This window comes from Astyanax mexicanus, chromosome 16 (genome assembly GCF_023375975.1).
Source record: "Astyanax mexicanus isolate ESR-SI-001 chromosome 16, AstMex3_surface, whole genome shotgun sequence".
Lineage (NCBI taxonomy): Eukaryota > Metazoa > Chordata > Actinopteri > Characiformes > Acestrorhamphidae > Astyanax > Astyanax mexicanus.
In genome coordinates, this window is record NC_064423.1 from 24,671,800 (window position 1) to 24,690,282 (window position 18,483).

The window sequence follows — 18,483 nt, forward strand, 5'->3', positions numbered from 1 at the left end:
TTGCCCAGCCCTTATTCCCAGTAAACTGGAGAGCTTGTGTAAGAACCAACCAGGATAGTTTGGATGCAGATGCAAGGCAGGTTTACTATACAAAAAACACCAGGCACAATTGTAGTCAAAAAGACAGGCCAAGATAAAAAAAAAACAAGGAATATAACACAAGGCAAAATTCGTAGTCAAGGTCAAGCAAGAATCAAAAAACAGGAATACAAACACAGCAAATAACACACAATAAAACATAGAAATGGCAATATCTTGAGACTAAACTAAGCAAAAGTCCCAGTATAAATAGTCCAGTTAATCAGCTGATGTCCCACAGCTTATAAGTACTCTGGAGAGGCTGATCTTAAAGGTGCAGTGTGTGCAGGTGTGACAGCTTGTTTAGCTGTATCAACCAAAAATCATTCTGATTGGACAATCCCTCTATTTCACAACAGCTCACCCAAACAAAGAAATAAAAATATCAAAAAATCCTGCTGCTGTCACTAAGAATTATTTATCTTCTCTTAAAAGCAAGTTATATGGTTGCTTTTGTTATTTGTTTGTGTGATATTTGTGATTTATGTATTTAGCTTCCACCCCTTAAAACTATAGTTCTTATCTCTTCCTCATTCTTAAATAAAGAAGTGGGTAGTATTGTGTGTCCCTAAAAAAAATTTTTAAAGCTGTGGCGGAATGTCTTTATTATGTCATTTTCACCTGCAGACTGCTCTATTATCTTGGCACACTTTCCACAGCATCAGCCAAACCTTCAACCTTTTCCACACCTTCTCCCCATGTTCCACCAACAAGTACCAGATTACCAGGATAATAGACCAGCCCTCACATGACCAGCCCACCAGGCACTGAAGTAGGGGTTCGCTCCAGGCGCTGTACAAGCTAGAACCTCCACAAACCTGATCTCAGAGGGATCACTTTCATTTCAGACACAGTCAACACAGCCTGTCATCTGAATGCAGTCTGAGAGGAGCAGTGGCAGCTCGTTAAACACAGGCAGTGATGCTAATGACCACTTTAACCCCACACGACCCCAATACACTCAGCGCTGCAGAGTTGACCCCTGACCCTGTAACGTGGCCTGGGAGGATTGTCCGTTTGTCCTGCGGAGGAAGTGTGTCAGAGCTGCAGAGGAAGTGCTTGAGAGTCACAGACGGCGGGCCAGAGAGGTCAGAGAGCTCGTCTGTAAAACTGCCCCAGAGGAGATCCCGGCTCACTCTGCGTTTCCTCACTGGCTTACACTCAGTCGCCGGTGTCGTTTTGGTGAGGCGCGGCCGTGCGGAGCCAAAACAGTACCACCCGCCTCCCGGCGGACCCCCCACTACAGCGGCAGGGGTCAAAGGTCACACTGCTGGCATCGGTTCTCAGGGACCGCTTTTGGTAGTGCTGTGTTTTTATCAAACTGCGTCTCTAGATTCGAATGTGTATCAAAAATGACATGCTGTTATTATTACTAATAATAACACTGCTTGTATTTGTGTTTAATATTGACATATAAGGCATTAGGTTTCATGAGAATGAGTATGAGGATTCTTGCTCACCCAGTTTTACGCAAGACAGGTTTATTTGTACAGCTTATTCCATATCCAGAGACATAAATATAAATCAGAAAAATATACTAATGAAGAGAGAAAAACATTATATAAATAATTGCACCAATAAAAATGTTAATTAAAGATAAAGTAAATTGAGGAAAAAAATTATTAAAGATGAATTAAAAGTGTAAGTAAAGTAAAACATTACAAAAGAAAAAAGAGAACTTTACATAAATATTAATAGGAACAGCAAATGAAAGACCACAAATAAAAATGTAGATAAAATAAAACGTAGAAACGTAGAAAATACTGTACTTTCACTAATGCTTTACCCTTGACCTTATCATCCAAAAATGAACAGCTGAGAATGAATCAAATTCCACTGCAGTTCAACATATTCCAGCTTTAATAAACATGGTTTCATTTAATTAATTTTAATAAGCATTCCTGTAGCTTTTATCTCAGATATAGTTAGTTGTGAATGTATTAACACAAGATGTTTTATTATTTTGGGCATATATTCACTCCTGAAGCCATTTCCATTACCAGTGTCCGGTGTTTGGTCTGGCAAAGGGTCTGGGGAGAGATCTCACTGTCGGTTTTGTGTTGTGGTCTGACCGTAGTCTGGCTCAAAACAGTATGCTTACAGTTTCATTTAGATTGGACTAAATATATAATCTAGATAGAATTTCTTCTTTTTCAATATAGTAAATCAAAGCACTTTATTGTTAATGGTTGGATTGTTCTATTTCATATTGTTATTTTTCCATGATCTAAAACTCAAAAATTGCTAAACGTAGAACTCTGTTTCAACTTTGCCTGGTAGGACTTTTCATGACATTTCTGTGCATTTTCTTATATTTGCTTTGCAAACACTTGTATTTTGAGCAGAGTTTTTGAAATCAAACACATGCTATTGTTATACTGAGCGGATAGGTGTGGTGAGTTTACACTTCTAGGGGCCCCATGGGCCACACCTTGGGTAACCCTAGTCTAGAGGGTTTATATAACAGAGAAACAGGAGCAGTGTTCCCACTTAGCATTCCTCACCCAACTGACCTCTGATGTATTATTCTGTTTCTCATTCACAGTCTTACAGCTCCACCCTCACACCACCTTCTAACAGTTCTGCTTTCTCACCATTTAAAAGATCCAACATTAAAAAAAAAACATCTTATATTTAAAATTCAGCTTCTCAACCCTCTAATAGATTAACTTTTCAGCAGCTCTACTCTAATGACTCTACCTTCCTACAGCTAAAAGAACCACTCTATACAGCTCCACTCCATATATTTCCACAATCTAACTTCTCTACATTCTTTACATCTCTACTATTTGACAACTCTACCTTTACTTAACCACCCAACAACACACATTCTAGCAACTGTACCTTTGCACAGCTCAACTCTTATACAGCTCCACCCTCTAAAAGATCTACCCTTTTTGCAGATCCAACCCTCAAACTCTTCTGCCCTGCAGAGCTTCTAACAGTTCTAACTTCCCACAGCTCCTCTTTTAGAACCATTCCTCCCAACAGCAGTTCCACCCTCATAACAGCTCCAGTTTCAAGAAACTCTACCCTGTAAGCGGTCCACCTCCCAGTAACTCCTTTTTCTGTACACTCCATTTTACTACAACTTCGTCTCCAACAGCAAAAAGAGCTCCAACTTCTTGCAAATCCATGTGCCTGAAGTTCTACTCTCCAAGTGTCCACCTTTCTATAGTTCCAATAGTACAAGAAACAAGACCTCAATTCTTCAGCTTCTCTTTGCCAAACAAATTTTAGCTTTTGGCAAACCCATCAGCCTGCAGTCCCACCATGCAAGAGTTCTCCATTCTACAGCTCCATCTTTCTATAGTTCTACTCAATTCTTTAGCTTCTCTCGGCCAAAATACATCCACCCTCCAATAGCTAATAAAGTTTTAGCTTTTGGCAGATCTGCCTGCAAAGATCAGTTTCAAGACTGCAAGATATCAGAATTCCATTCTTGAGATTCTCTCAGCCAAACCTACTCCACTCAAAATATCCCCACCCTCCAACAGTTAAAGGAGCTTCACTGTCTGGAAGATACATGTGCCTACAAATCCATCTTGTAGATGTCAACCTTCTGACAGCTCCATCTTTCTGTAGTTCCAACAACACAAGATACTAGACCCCAGTTATTTAGCCTCTCTCTGCTTCTTTAGCTTCTCTCTGAATTTACATCACCACAGTTCTCCAACCTCTTTGAACTTCCTTATGAATCCACTCTCCTCCCAATCTGGATACAAAAAGATAAGGTAACGAGGTGCTTCAGCCAGTCGCCCTGCCTTATTGCCACATACTACTGTCATTTCATGAGCTAGCCTTGAAGACAACGCTACTTTTCAATGGCCAATCTCTGATTGGAAATGTTTGGTATGCTTGTGCAAAATCGGCTGGAACTGTCTGAATATTCAAACTGCATGAGATGGTTTGTTTAGTTAGCATACTGAAGTGTTGCTGTAGTTTGAGGGAAGTAGTTCATTTACAGACTGGGCTCTGGGGATATTCGATTCAGACTGCAGGAACGCCTCTCTGCTGTCCAGAGTCCAGAGCATCCAGGCGGACGAGCTCTGGAAGAGGAAAACACCCAGACTTACTGAGGGCAGTCACAAGATGAAGTGTGTCAGTGTCACATGATTAAAACCGATTGGCTCACTTTGTTGTGGTCACCGATGACAAATCAAAGCCCTTTGTTAAGCTGAGGTCGTGCTTCATGGGCGTCCATGAGCGCTCCTCTCTTTTTTCTCTCCCAGAACTCTCGAAGCTGACAGCTGTGTATGAGCGGCCTACTAATCCAGGCCACTCTCTCATCTCATGACTGCAGATACCGGCCAAATTAATTTGTCCTTCAACCTTTTCTGCAAAGCAGCAGCTTGCTGAGATGAAAGTGCTTTGTGGAAAGACTCTTTCATTTTGCGCAACAGTCTGCTTTTCTTTGCGGAGGACAAATGGACCCATGGGTCCATCACTGACATCCATACATATTGCCCACATGGGACCTATGAACAAAACTTTGTGTTTCAGTTGGGCTACCCATACCTGCCCCACAGGGACATGTTATCTGGGTAGGTTTTTAGTTGGTTACAAATGTTTGAAGTGGACTTGGTATTTATATGGTATTCCAGTTACTGTACTGTAGTGTTGCTAGGTGTTTGATGTAGTGTTTTATTTGAACTTTTCTTCTTTTTTTTCTTGATGCATATGAAATCAGCCACCGCCTCTTTGTGATGTGGGGAGAGAGCGCCATCTACTATACCCACCCAGAGAGAGCAAGTGTAATTGTGCTCTCTTGGGGCTCCGGCAGCTAATGGAAAGCTACATAAATGTGATTCGAACCAGCAATCTTGATCATAACCGATCATAGTGGCAGCGCCTTAGTCTGCTAGACCACTCAGAGCCCCTATTTTAGCATTCATTATGAACACAAAATATGAATACATTAATTTCAAAGCTAGCGTGTGTGTGTTTATAAGGGTGGTTGAACTATGACTCACACAGCTGCCCTCCAACCATCCTCAGCTCTCCTCCAGGTCAGGGTTTCCATTAAAAAAGTTCATTTCCATCCCAGAATATTTCCCTAAGCCAATGATTCAAACCAGACTTTAAAGGATGCGCTTCCACATTTCTTTTTTGCGTGTATCGCCGGCTCATCCTGCAATTATCTGTTCTCTGAGACGTTCTCGGCTTTCGCTCTGCCCATCGCAGCATCCAGAAGATGCATTAAAGGTTATTTTACACTCTGTTAGAACTAATGAGCCTCAAAAGCAGGAATTAGAGCGTGAATCAGAGCTGCAGGTTCTGTTAGCATGTTTATCCCCTCACTTATATTACAGCTCTAACAGGAGAGTTCCTGCTACAGTCAGGGCAGCAATAATCAATAACAGCTTTGAGAAATCGGAGCACGGAGTCAGAACACGGGTCCAGAAAATCATATTTGACTCGCACTGTATTTAGTTTTTTATTATCTGTTGAGCACACGCGGGATGTAGGACAGTATATGTAATACCTGTTGATGTTGTTTTGATTTCTGAGTTCTGGCATGAGCACATCGTCACCCTCTCCAGACAGTCTGAATCAGCCTGAAGAGATCTGAAAGATCATACCTCTCAGCTGCTTCAAGTTTCATTATATTTACTGCAAAGTTAATGATGTCTTACCGAGATGTTTATTGTATCTGATAATTTAATTGTGGTTATAAAGTATATCTTTTTTCATGCAGTTTGTTGGTTTTGGTCTGAGGAAGTTTTGCGTTTTTGTTATTAGGTCATTTAAAGTTGAAGAAGTTTTTTCATCAGTTGAAGATTAAATAAGATATAAATGAAAGTTTTAAAGGAGACTCAACAATTCATTTTCCAACAAAATTACCAGCTTAGACCTTAGTCTTTAAAATAATGTTCCATTGTTTTGTTCTTCAGCTCTTTCACCCAACGACCTTTTGGTTGTTCTACTAGTACAAGTGGGGGAAAAATAAATCTATGAAAATTAAGTTTAAATTATTCAAAAAAGATGTGAATTATCCTTCCAGTTAGAGGACTTAGAGGACCTTTCTGTGACCTGAATCAGTAGATGAGTTTTTTTTTTTTTTTTTTTTACTTTGATCATTTTACCTCTTGGTTTAATTCAGTATTAAAAAATAGCTTAGTATGCAGACAGCGCTTGTTCATATCTTTAGTATATATCTGGCTAATATATCAGGTTAAACTGTACCTGAACAGCTGTGTAGCTCAAACATGTGGAGTATATTTGAGAGTTGGGTCAGATCGAGGTTGGAGCACGTTCTCACCACAAACAAACTGCTCCGGATTTCATTTGGGACTCCTTTTACGGGTCTTGGTATGAATGGTTCAGTCCACACCCGAGTGTGATGACTATTTTACACATGCTCAAACAAACCACACCAAAGGTACAAACGAACCAGAGTCCGTTTTAACTAGACCAAATAGTACTGGTGTGAATACAGATATTGCTTTGTGGTTGATAGAGTTTTCTAGATTGTTACTGTGGTTCTATGATTTTTAAAACATTTTTGAAGTCCCATGTTTATTTTTTTGGAACCTGCAGGATTGTCTGGTTTGAGTTCCGAACGTGTTTGAGGGGCTCTGCGGAATTGGAGGAAAAACAGAATTCCTCATTCCTCTCCCATGCTGGAGGTTCTTTACCTCTGTGGCATGGAGCCTCAGTTCATTCAGCAAAGCCTCTCGCCTCACCGACCCTTCACATCAACCACAACGCGTGGAAAAACAGTCCAGCCGTGAACCTGGGAAGGTGACGGATACGGAATGTGTGAAAACAACCAGCAGCCAGAGTGAGCGGAATGGTTGAACAAATAATAAAATTCATACATAGTTTCCCCCAATCTCTTCGATCTCTGAGCTTTTGCATTAAACATGTGAATTATATGATCAGTGGAAGCCCTAAAGCGTGTTTTCCATCAATTAGCATGGTGCCAACTGCATGGTCATTTCACAGACTTAAACATAAGTAAAGTATACAAGGCGTTGTGCTTTCCAGTTTCTTGTTTAAATGTGCCATTTCTTATTAACACCAGCAGCAGAATGATCTCAATCTCCTCTATCTACATCTGTGTTTAATCTGATTGACCGAGCCTCTGGAAGCCACTGGTGTAAAACACTGGATATTAAATGCTCTGTGTATTAATGCTCTGCAATGTCCAAGAGAATTCAGTTCTTCTTAACTCCAACTCAGAGGTTTCTCATAATGCTTAATCCACATGCATAAGAATGAGATTTTAAATATGTGTTAATCAAATTAGTGTGTGTATGAGCACCAGTTTTTAATATAGACAGGCATAATCAAAATGTTTAAGTAATAAAAGTGATATGGTTCGCTAACATCAACATGCAAAAGATGAAAACGCCTGATGCAGCATTGCCAAGTAACATTGCAGCGAGCTCGGAGGAAAACGCAGCGACTCAGTTCCGTTACATCAGCTCACAGACACCTTGTGCTGATCAACATCACCTTTTGGAGTGATGTGTGGAGAGAGCGCCATCTACCCACCCAGAGAGAGCAAGGCCAATTGTGCTCTCTCAGGGCTCCGGTAACTGATGGCTAGCTACATGAACAGGATTCGAACCAGTGATCTCCTGATCATAGTGGCAGCGCTTAGCCTGCTGGACCACTCGAAGCTCTGTGTTTTAGGTCACTTTTGAGAAGAAAATTTTGACGCAGCTGTGAGTAACACTTTGTGTGTTCAAATTTTGTAGTAAACTAAACCATTGACAAAAATGAAACTACTTGGTTTTCATTGGACAGCAATGATATGCAGCACATACTGCTGTGTGACTTGTGCATCTGAAGAAGATGCAATTTTGAGACAATGCTTTTTGTTTATGGGTGATGAATGACTCATCTCTCAATTACATCTCTGCTTGATGTAATTGGCTCTAATGGCTAACCAATCAAAAATGTTTTACAATTTTGTTTTTCGAACTAGACCATGGCTCAGTGGACCCGGATTAAGACCACCTCTTTTCCATGAACCAAATTTGATCTTTTGATCCTCCAGACCTCCAGTGATTTGTGGCACCTTTTACAACTAAATAGTGACCACCCCTGAAGAGATCTTTTTTTTTAGACTGTTAGAAGTATTAAAGTATTTGTAAGAACAGACAGACAAGCAGACGGATTTTTCAGTGTGGAGTTACTGTTTTAGAGTGTCTTCCACCGTGGGGAATCGGGCTATAATTTGAGGGTGTGGAGTGTTTTAGATGTAATTGAATTACTCAGAGAATCCCCTTACACACTCTCGCTCATTTAATCCTGTGTTCCGAGCCAAGTGGACTGAGCAGGGTTATTTAATAACAGCTTTATTAGAGCTGAGTAATGAACACACCCCTAATAGTTTTCACCCCACTTTAATAGGAGGGTAATTAAGGGAGGAGGGGTAAACACAGCAGAGCGACTCTGGAGAGGCTGTTTGTTTTTCAGTGAGATCGAGGAGATTATCAAGCCGCAGTAAAACAAACCTCGCTGTTTATGCATTTATTTATTTGTTTTTACTTCTCTCAGAATGCAGAGCGGTGGGTATGATGAAACTGAGAAATAAAACCCAGGAAAAGCAGTTGAAGTGAGTGAGACGTGAGTCTGAATTTCATTAGATGTTGAAATTTTGAAACGGTTGACTGGCAGGAGGGCAGAAATTCAGCTTTTTATTTTAAATGTTGATGAATTGGAGCCTGTCTGGATGAAACCGGTTAGGGAAAGCAGTGCCTTTTGGTTCTGGGAAAAACAGAACCAAGGATGACTCTACATGGTGGTTAGTAGCAGGGAAGAACTGTGACTGTTAGAGCGGTAGCTTCACTTTGAGACACATATATCAAAACTTGGTGAAAAATAGAAAAGAATATAAATTCACTAAAAAAAATTTCTTTCTTGAATCCCCCCCAATATGATTCTACTAGTATTTTAGTGCTAAGCTAATGGCAATGGCTACATTCTCATTACTAGGCTGAATTGACTCCAATTTTGTTGCTCTTATGTTACTGTGAACAACCCAACCCATTTTTTTCGAATCAGATTTAAATCACTTTCAGCTACGTTCACATGGCAAGCCACATTGCTGAAATCTGATTTTTTTCCTTTGATAGTATTTGTCTATCTTGACGGTTCACATTCACAAATGTATTTGTCCTGTATCTGTGTGTAATGTAAATGAATATGTCCCTGAAATGGTAAATAAATGCGTTAGCAGCTCATATGTGGAGCATCTTTTGCTCGAGTGGAGAGAAAACAGCTGGTCTGAAGTATATGCTCAGGTCGAAGAGGTAAAAAAATTGCCAGGGGGTTTGCTTTTGGTGTTTTTGCAGCTATAGCTGCACAGCTGCACCAAGAGATGTGTTGTGGGTATTAGAGAGAAGCACGTAGCACATGGCAAAAAGCAAAAATAAACATAAATTCTGATTTGACCGTTCACATTCGTGTCGCATGTCCATGGATCGGATGCGTATCCGATTTAGGACCACATACGGAAGTGGCTCAGATCTCACAGCCATGAAAAAGTCTGATCTAAACTACATTGCGCAAAAAATCAGATTCACTTCATGCTGGTAATGTGAACATAGCCCTTTATATTTGGTCCTAGATCAGATACTGTCTAATTTGTCGGTATGTAACATGAATGTGAATTAGGGGTGAAACGATTACTCGAGTCATTCGAGTTACTCGATAAAAAAAAAAGATGGATTATTTTCTGTGCCTCGAGTAATCGTTTAATTAATTTTAAAACACAGAGCATGGAATTTGGTGCAGACCTTTAATGTAAAATAGCGCACTTAGCGTCACGTCACCCACGCACAGGAAGCAGGTGGAGGAGGCGGAGGTTTTTAGATTGGTGAGCAAGTAAATTCAACTGAGATTAACATTAATGTACCTTAATACCTTAACGACAGTGCTGTGGAGTACTGATTGAGGAAGACTGTCTAATGTGTGTGGTTAGTTTTTTAGAACGGAGACAAGTTCTAGACTAAATACAGGCTTTATATAATCAGTAAACTCATCACTGTGGAGTTTATAAACAAATACATGTTAAAGTTAGCTGTCATTTAGCTAAGATGCACAACATAAAGCCAATGTTTATGGCTTTATTATTGATTAATGCCCTATATTTAATACTTACAAGAAATAAGTTGAAATAATGTACCTTAGTTTATGAAATTATTAATTATTAAATTATTACTTGTGGTATTTGTCTATTTTGTGTTTTATTTATTTATATTTGTGTTTGCAATGTGGAAATGTATCTTATGAATTTAAAAAATAAACTGATTGGTCATTCATTATTAAGTGAAATTTCTTATTTTATGAAATCTCTCATTTTATGTTTTATCCGATTACTCGATTAATTGAATTGATTTTTCAGTAGAGTACTCAATTACTAATATAATCAATAGCTGCAGCCCTAATGTGAATGGTCATTTTGGATTTTATGTGTCTTTTAGCCCATCATTATTCAGTATCATTGTGCACAAATTTGAAGTTCAGGGACATATTATTTTATGTTAGACAGACACAGACCTCTTACATTTATGAATCTTGTCAAACTTGTCAAACAAATTAGCAAATATATGAAGTAAAGGATGAAGTAAAGAGTCATCCAAAGTAATCCATTTCAAACAATCACATTCACTGCATATCTAGAATTTTGGATGCATAGTTCTACCAAGGAAATCCCAAACAATAGCAGAGCTTGATAAACTGTATCTGACTAGATACTACAAAAAAAATCTTAATTCCAATCTTAAATCTTCCACTTTATGTTTAACAAAACCCTTTTGTTGCAACCAAAATGTAATAATGGAGAAACACAAGTAATGTAATACTGAGTTTAAGTGCAAGTATTATTCTCTGTAATGAAAATAAACTAAAATTAGAGAAATGTACTTTTAATTTCCAGAAATCATTAGTCCATCTCCGAACACCTGGAAAACTTGTAACTTCAAATTAACATGATGATAAAATAAGCGTAATGTTAACTGGCAGATGTTCGTGTTCATTCATTGTCAGCAGTTTTAACAATTTTCTCTGCTGTTCCTTTAAGATTAATAACTGAATAATAACCTGTAGTTTAAGGGGTTAATTATTGAGGAGTGTTCCTCCTGATTTATGCTGTGGCTTCCTCTCGCGCTCTTAGTCACTCTCTTTATTTTCTTTTCGGAGAAATTCTCCAGTGCTTCGTGTTCCCCTCTGGTCTGTATGTCAGTGTTTCCAAAAGCACGTAAAGCTCCTCAGATCCGCAGCGCTAGAGGAGCTGAGGTGGCCGTGATGTTCTCCTGAAGCTTACAGATATTTTCCAGTGTTTTTTCCTTGTGGTAAGGCGAGCTGCTGTGCGTCAGTTATCCTCTGACGTGCAAAACAAGGCTTAGCAATTAGCGACGAGCTAAAATGCATTTGTATTCTAGGAACGCTAACAAGTAAATAAGCCGGAGGAGCTGTGCATGGTTTACAAGATGAAAAAATTACTGTCGACAGTAATTGCAATTGTAGTTTGTGTTGTGGCGACAAAGTGTGCTGACTCTGCTGTTCTGAACTCGATGGAAATGTGTGGAATGAAGGAATTAGCTTCATACACGCATTGGCTGTAAATGTAAAAGACCAAAATAGTGGCTTTTTTGCTGGACAATGTGTTTTGTGGTGCCATTTTTGTCAACATTATTGTGTGTTCATTATCATCTGGATAATGGGGAGAGATGAGCCAACATGCATTTATGTTTAAAACAAATGTCCAGAACAAGATTTTTAATCTTAAAATAAATTAATTAAACATTTTTCAAGTTGCATATAGTTTTTATTTTCATTTCATTTTTTACTGTACCTTTTTTACTGTCTTTATATATGAAATTTGTTTGCCAATTGACAACAAATTTATGTGCACAGGTGTCCCACTGATCTGTTTGGATTTTGAGCATTTTGAGAGGAATTGAATTCTGGGAAGCATTTGTAAGCATCAATAAAATACACAGTTAGCTTCCAGTGGCTCGCAAAACAATCTGATAAAACACATAAGTAGGAGGGAAGATGCTTTACATCTCTGTTCAATGAAAAACCAGTATCTCAATTTTTAGTTTACTGCCTCATTTATATACTCAAGTTGGCTCTTACATTGTGTCTAAATGTCTAGATGAATGGACCAATAGAAATTCTCTAAAATTCCCATAATTATACATTTTTATTTTTACATTGACTTCCCTTAAAAGTTAAGAAGGTTTTATCTCTCTCATGTAAAGGTGCTGTTTTGGACATAATTTTTTTTTCTTAGACAGCAACACTTTTATAGCTTTTCATATTTTTTCTTAACAGTTTAGACAGTGGATAGAAGTTAGAAGGTAGGCTGTTCATACTACTTTTACTCAATATCCTCGATATCCTGTCACCGAAAACCTCCCTCACACTGTCGGCCATGTTTCTTTCTCTATGATGTAAAAGTTACAAGAGTTCCAATCAGGACATAAAGGAAAATGTCATATCTGAATACCCCAGCAAAAATAGGTGAGGGGGCTATCTTTAAGGTTATGCCAGAAATAAGAATATATTGAAAGCCACATGTTAAAATGGCCCAAATCAAACCTGAAAAAAAAAAAAAAAACTCTATTTATTGTGTTTTTGCTGTTCATACCACCACAAATATATCACATATGTGTCACATTTGATGTAAAAAAAGTGGATTTGGCATGGATTTGGGACACTTTTACCTAACCTGTGTTGGTACATAGCTTAACTCCTAAATATTTTCAGTCCATTATGGTCCTAAATTGGTGTAAATTTGAGTGTGGTGCATCAATACGTGTTAGGTCTTTTACTCTCATTGGTTACCTCAACTGTGACTTTAGTCTTCTTAATCTTGCCTACTTTTTAGTAAGTAATCTAATTATCTTAGGTTCAACGAATGTAAATAGACATAATTGAAGTCCACATGTTTAAACTCTTCAAAACTAGATGACCCTTTGTTTTATGACACTGTGATTTTTTCGTTTCGATGCCTGTATCAGTTATCCACCCTGTGAGGAGGAGGATTGTTAGCATGTGGCATTAGCCTAGCATTAGCATTCTGCATCTATGAGTGCTAACCCCCATTGTGTGTTCTTACGGCAAGCTAGAGGGGAGGGAACTGATGGTAACAGTTACAGTCCCCTCCGTACCCCTCCAATCAACCGGCAGAACGGCAGGCGGTGATTTATCTGAAGCGTTTTAGTTGTCAGAGATGTTTAACTTCCCACAGCGAAATGGTTCTCGCGTGCTGGGTAAACAGCCATTAGCAGTGTGTTTATTTGGAAGGAGCGGGCCACGGCCGGCCGTTCCCAGAGAACACTGGACACGGTGCCAGAGAGATGAGGGGAGAGAGGAAGAGAGAAGAAGGCAAGAGAGGAAGACCCAATTTATTTTTGGTAATTGGCTCCACTTGAGCAAACAGCTCCTCCTGCCTGGCAAACTCTCCTGCTCGGTTTGATGCCAACGATAAAAAGCAACAATCCGCTTCCCCTGCTCTCCAGAGCGGGTCCGGAGAGGGGGATGAATCGAGCATTTTCCAAAAAAGATGACCTTCCTTTCCTGTTCTTCTGCTTCTGCTCTGTTCCACTATCCTCACGTACATCAGATTGTATATCGCATTACAGCGTGATCAGGTTCATGGGCTGATGTTTCCTGAAAAGTGCTCACATTCCAGAATGATGACCCGACTGTCTGAACGGGACACGTTCACAGGATTTACCTTAAATATGAGCTGCTTTGCTTGGCAGCGTATTTGTGGTCCCGTGTTTTGTCTACAGTCATGTTTGCGCCCCGCAGTAAATTCTAGCAAATATTAGCTGCCTTGCTTTTCAGATTGTGGAAACGATCGTATGCACAAGATAAATTGTATAAAAGGTCAAACAGATCATTAGAGAATGATTCACAGACCGCTGGAGACACAGTAAACCACTCGTTTCTGTTTGCGGTCTGCTGTAACTTTACACACATAAAGATCTAAGTAAATAAAGCCATCACAGAGAGGACTGTTAAAGTTAAAGTAATGTCTAATAAGGTGAAGAAAAGTGAAAAATAGTAGTTCTGATTTTACATCTGATTTTAACCCCTTAAACTGACCTGTGTGTCAAAACTACTACATGTCCTATTGGATACTGAATAATTCATAGTGAATATTGAATGATTCATAGTCAAATTCATAGGGGTGACAGTGGATACTAAATTACTCATAGTGGACACTGAATTATTCTCAGGGCAATATTTTATATGGGATGGTGAATAATTCATAATTGATTCTGAATAATTCATAGTTGTTCCTGAATAATTCATAGTAGAAAATGAATAATTCACAGTGGGAACTGAATACTCTACATGGACAAAACTATTGGAACATTATTCATTATTTTTTTATTTATTTTTTATTCTGCTTTTGTATATGTCACTGTTCCACTTCTTAACAGTTGGGTGGGCTTTCTAACCTTGCAGCCCACACTTGGCATTAGGCATGTTCATGTGGGTCTAGGGTGTAGACTAGTTGTTACTGAATAATTCATAGTAGATACAAACGTTTTAGAAAACCCCCATTTTCCCCCAGTCCATAACTGGAAATGGTCCAAAGTCCAGTGAACTAAATGTTGCAGTAAACTGACAGGGCCTTGTAAATGTAAAAAGGGAATTTTAGTTTTGTAAAAAAAAAAAAAAAAAAGAAAATTATAAAAGTATACTATTGCTAATTTTAGGAAAATAACAATGGAAATAAACCAAGCTTTGGAAATGTATTAAAAAATGTCAATTTACAAGGTCTTTGTCTGTAGTAAAGCAGTACTGGCAAAGATTGTGTTACTGAACTCTCTACTGCAGCATTTACACAAAAAATACACAGATAACCTATTAAAAGTTTTTTTTTCTTTATAGAAATTACATATGAAGCCAGAGAGTACTGGTTCCTACACATTCAAAAGACAAAAAAAAAACTGTACAGAAAGAGGTTTGGCTGGCCCACATGGCAACACCTTTAACTCAGTTTAACATTTATCTAAGTGAAGAGAAGAGTTAGAGGTCTGACAGGCAAAGTGCAGTAATGCACTCGTTGCTAAGATGATAAAATAAAAACTCTTTGTCTGGGTCGTACAGCACTGCTAGTGGAATATACTAAAAATAGCAGTGTTCTGCTGGTCTTTTGACTGGTAGTGCACTAATACACATTACTTCTGAACAATACATAGTGTATACTAAATAATAATTCTACCACAAAAAGAGTTAATAATCCAGAACGATCAGATTTTTCCAATTCCTTTTGTCCTCCTTCATTGTTAATTTCTGTTTGACAGGTTCTGACCAGGCAGTGACCCCCTCGAAGGCCCACAGTACAGCCCCACTGTCCTGCTGCCGCCCTGTTGATTCAGAATGTTTCCTCTTTCCTGTTGGAGACTGCTCTGCATAGATGGACAGGTCAGTGCGAGGCTTGGAGTTTCCCTCAGTGGTGAATGTGTCTTCTTTGCAGGTCTTTTTGAATTTGCTGACATAGATACAGTCATCACACAGCTTTGTGTTCATTATTACACATATCCGATAATAATTTGGTCATTTTTCTGTATAAGTGAGGAAGTGCTGCTGAGTTATGAGATGAAAGGTCAGCTGTCAACACAATGCTTTTGCATTTAAGCCTCAATCCCAAGAAGAAATGGGGAAAAATGTGTCTGACTTCTCTGCATTTAGTACATTTGGAAATAAAATATGCTATATGCATACGCATATACATGATTAATAGTTAATTAACATTATTGTAATGAAAAGATTGATTATAATTAATCTATTAATAGATTGTTTTCATCAAGTGTTCAATCAGACAAATGAAGGAGTATGTTTATGATTATATGAGTTTTAAATATATTAAGCCTAATCCAGTTCTGATAATGGTTTTGTACCACTTTGTTCTATCAAAGTAACCGCTGACATCCTTTAGAGACCAGTTCCTAATGTTATGTCCAACTGAAATAAGAGTGAGAAGAATTCTCAGAAAATAACAGAACAGCTTAGTACATAGTTAGAGTGTAACATTAAACAAAATATAATGTAGTATTTTAACACCTGGATCATACATTGAATTATGTCTAATTTTGAAAGGATATTATATATTATGGAACTGGTCTGCACAAAAGACCTTTATTTAATTTTAAATCAGAACTGAACTTTATGTTTTAAAAATAAAGGAGTTGGCTACTCTAGTGCACACACACACTATACAGCTCTGGAAAAAAATAAGAGACCACTTTTTCTGAATCAGTTTCTCTGATTTTGCTATTTATTGAACATTGTTGTTTTATTCTATAAACTATGGGCAACATTTCTTCCAAATTCCTAATAAAAATGTTGTAATTTAGGGAATGTATTTGCAGTCATTTTTAATCACACTCTTACACACTGCTTTTGGATAACGTTATGCCACTCCTGATGCAAAAATTCAAGCAGTTCAGCTTGGTTTGATGGCTTGTGATTATCCAGCTTCCTCTTGATTATCTTCATCATTTTTAAGTGGTCTCTTTTTTTTCCAGAGCTGTAGAACATTACATTTTATAGCATGTTCACAACATTGTAAAATAGTTAATTTATATCAGTACAACTACTTACCATGCACTTTGCGTGTTTTATAGTTGTCTTTTCTTGTGTAACGTATCTAAGAGCTGAATGATGAGGTAGGTTAGTTAGACTTCATAAAAAAAATAAAAAAACTTGATTGGGGCATCCCTTGTTAACTGTGATTATTTTATAATTTTTTGGTTAAATCATAAAAAGAATGGGAACACCTGGGTGGCTCTTGTGCATCTACATACTGTATATACACCAGACTCTGCTACATACTGTAAATATACATTGTGAGAAGGAACATCATGCCTTACTGGAAGAAAGGAAGATTTACACTGTTATACTGTTTTTAATGAAAGTGTGGAGAGTGCCGGAAACCGTTTGTGTTACTAAAACTTGACCTCTTTTACATTCAGTCATCAAACGATTTTATTTCATGTGTGGAAATAAAGAATCAGTCAAAATGTCAGTTATGTAAACACCGTGGCATGAAAAGCTCCGAATGAGTCCGAAGAAAAAGTGCATCTGAATTTATTTTAGTAAATGTCAAAGCTTCCAACCCTGATCCATCACTGTCTTGGGTCTAGTTTTTTTTTTTCTTTCAGAGGAAGGGGGTGTTTTTGTCTTTAGCAGATGTGTGTGTGCGTGTGTATGAGAGTGTGTGTTTTTCATGGCCTGTCAGGTGTGTGTGTGTGTGTGTGTATTTCTACGTGGTGTGGGTGCTCTTGTCCGGCCGCTGCGCTCCTGCTTCACGCTTTAGACCTCCTGCTTCTCCTCAGAGTTTAATAAAGCCTCTGTGGAAAAGCTCTGCAGGCCCAGATCAGGCCGGACTCCGCGGCCGCCATGTTATTCTTGGACATAAAGCTGACTGTCGCTCTCATTTTTATTATTCTGTTCAGTCTTCAAAACACACAAGGAACGTTTTCATCGTCCTGCTGGGAGTACAACAGCATGGGTCAGACAGGTTCCCTCTAAAGCAGGTAGAAACGTATGTGAAAATGATTTAACACGTTGCTTCAGGCCGGAGACAGAGATGGAGAGATGAATGACATCAAGTGATTTATGGCCATAGAGTTTAATTCATATATTTATTTCGTTTTTCCGTGGTCTAAGTCACAGAGGTTCCTAATATAAGCACTAACTGCACGTAACAAACACAAGAAACAGTAGAGCTTCTGTTTACGGTTCCTACTCCTACGTTCCAGAGCTGTAAAGTTGTTTGGTCGGTTGTGTTCCAGTTAAAGCCGACAGAAATTAAAGCAACGGCTGTGCCAAAAATGGAATGCGGCCAGTTTTTTCCACCCTAGCTTCAAAATGGTGTGGATCAGCCAAGACATATTGGGTGCCCCTTTATTTTTACACTGGGGCTATGAGGCTGTAGGAGGTTTACACCTCACCAGTGGGAACTGGTGCTATAAGGGTCATATAACAAGTATTGTAAGCCTATACTTTGACATTTTGCACTGAAGCTATGAGATTAATGTAGCTAACAAGTAATTGAAGTTTATTAACTTGACATTTGGCATGAAAGCTGCTGGATAAATGTAGCTACCATGTAATAGAAACTCATACCTCACCAATTAGCACTGCAGCTTCAAGGCTAATGTAGCTAACAAGTAATGAAAGCATATACCCTGGCAATGAAACTATACAAAACTAATGTAGCTACCAAGTAATAGAAACTCATACCTCAGCAAATGGCACTGCAGCTCAGAAGCTAATGTAGCTAACATGCTAGTGTAATTAGCATGGTGCATTCTTATGTTTTTACAAACTATATGGTGTTGCACTGTGATGGTAATGATTCATTTTGCAATATGAAGGAGAATAATCAAATCTGGCCAGGAACCATATAAGCTT

The 18,483-nt window shown here is 38.5% G+C and overlaps 1 long non-coding RNA gene across 1 annotated transcript in view; it reads left to right on the plus strand.

Annotated features, from left to right (window-relative positions):
• Positions 1–18,483, plus strand: part of LOC125782318 (uncharacterized) — a 79,202-nt gene that overhangs the window by 20,930 nt on the left and 39,789 nt on the right. Inside the window, exon 3 of the long non-coding RNA XR_007424937.1 lies at positions 15,369–15,489. This is a non-coding gene — a long non-coding RNA (uncharacterized LOC125782318). The remainder of the gene's footprint in view (positions 1–15,368; positions 15,490–18,483) is intronic.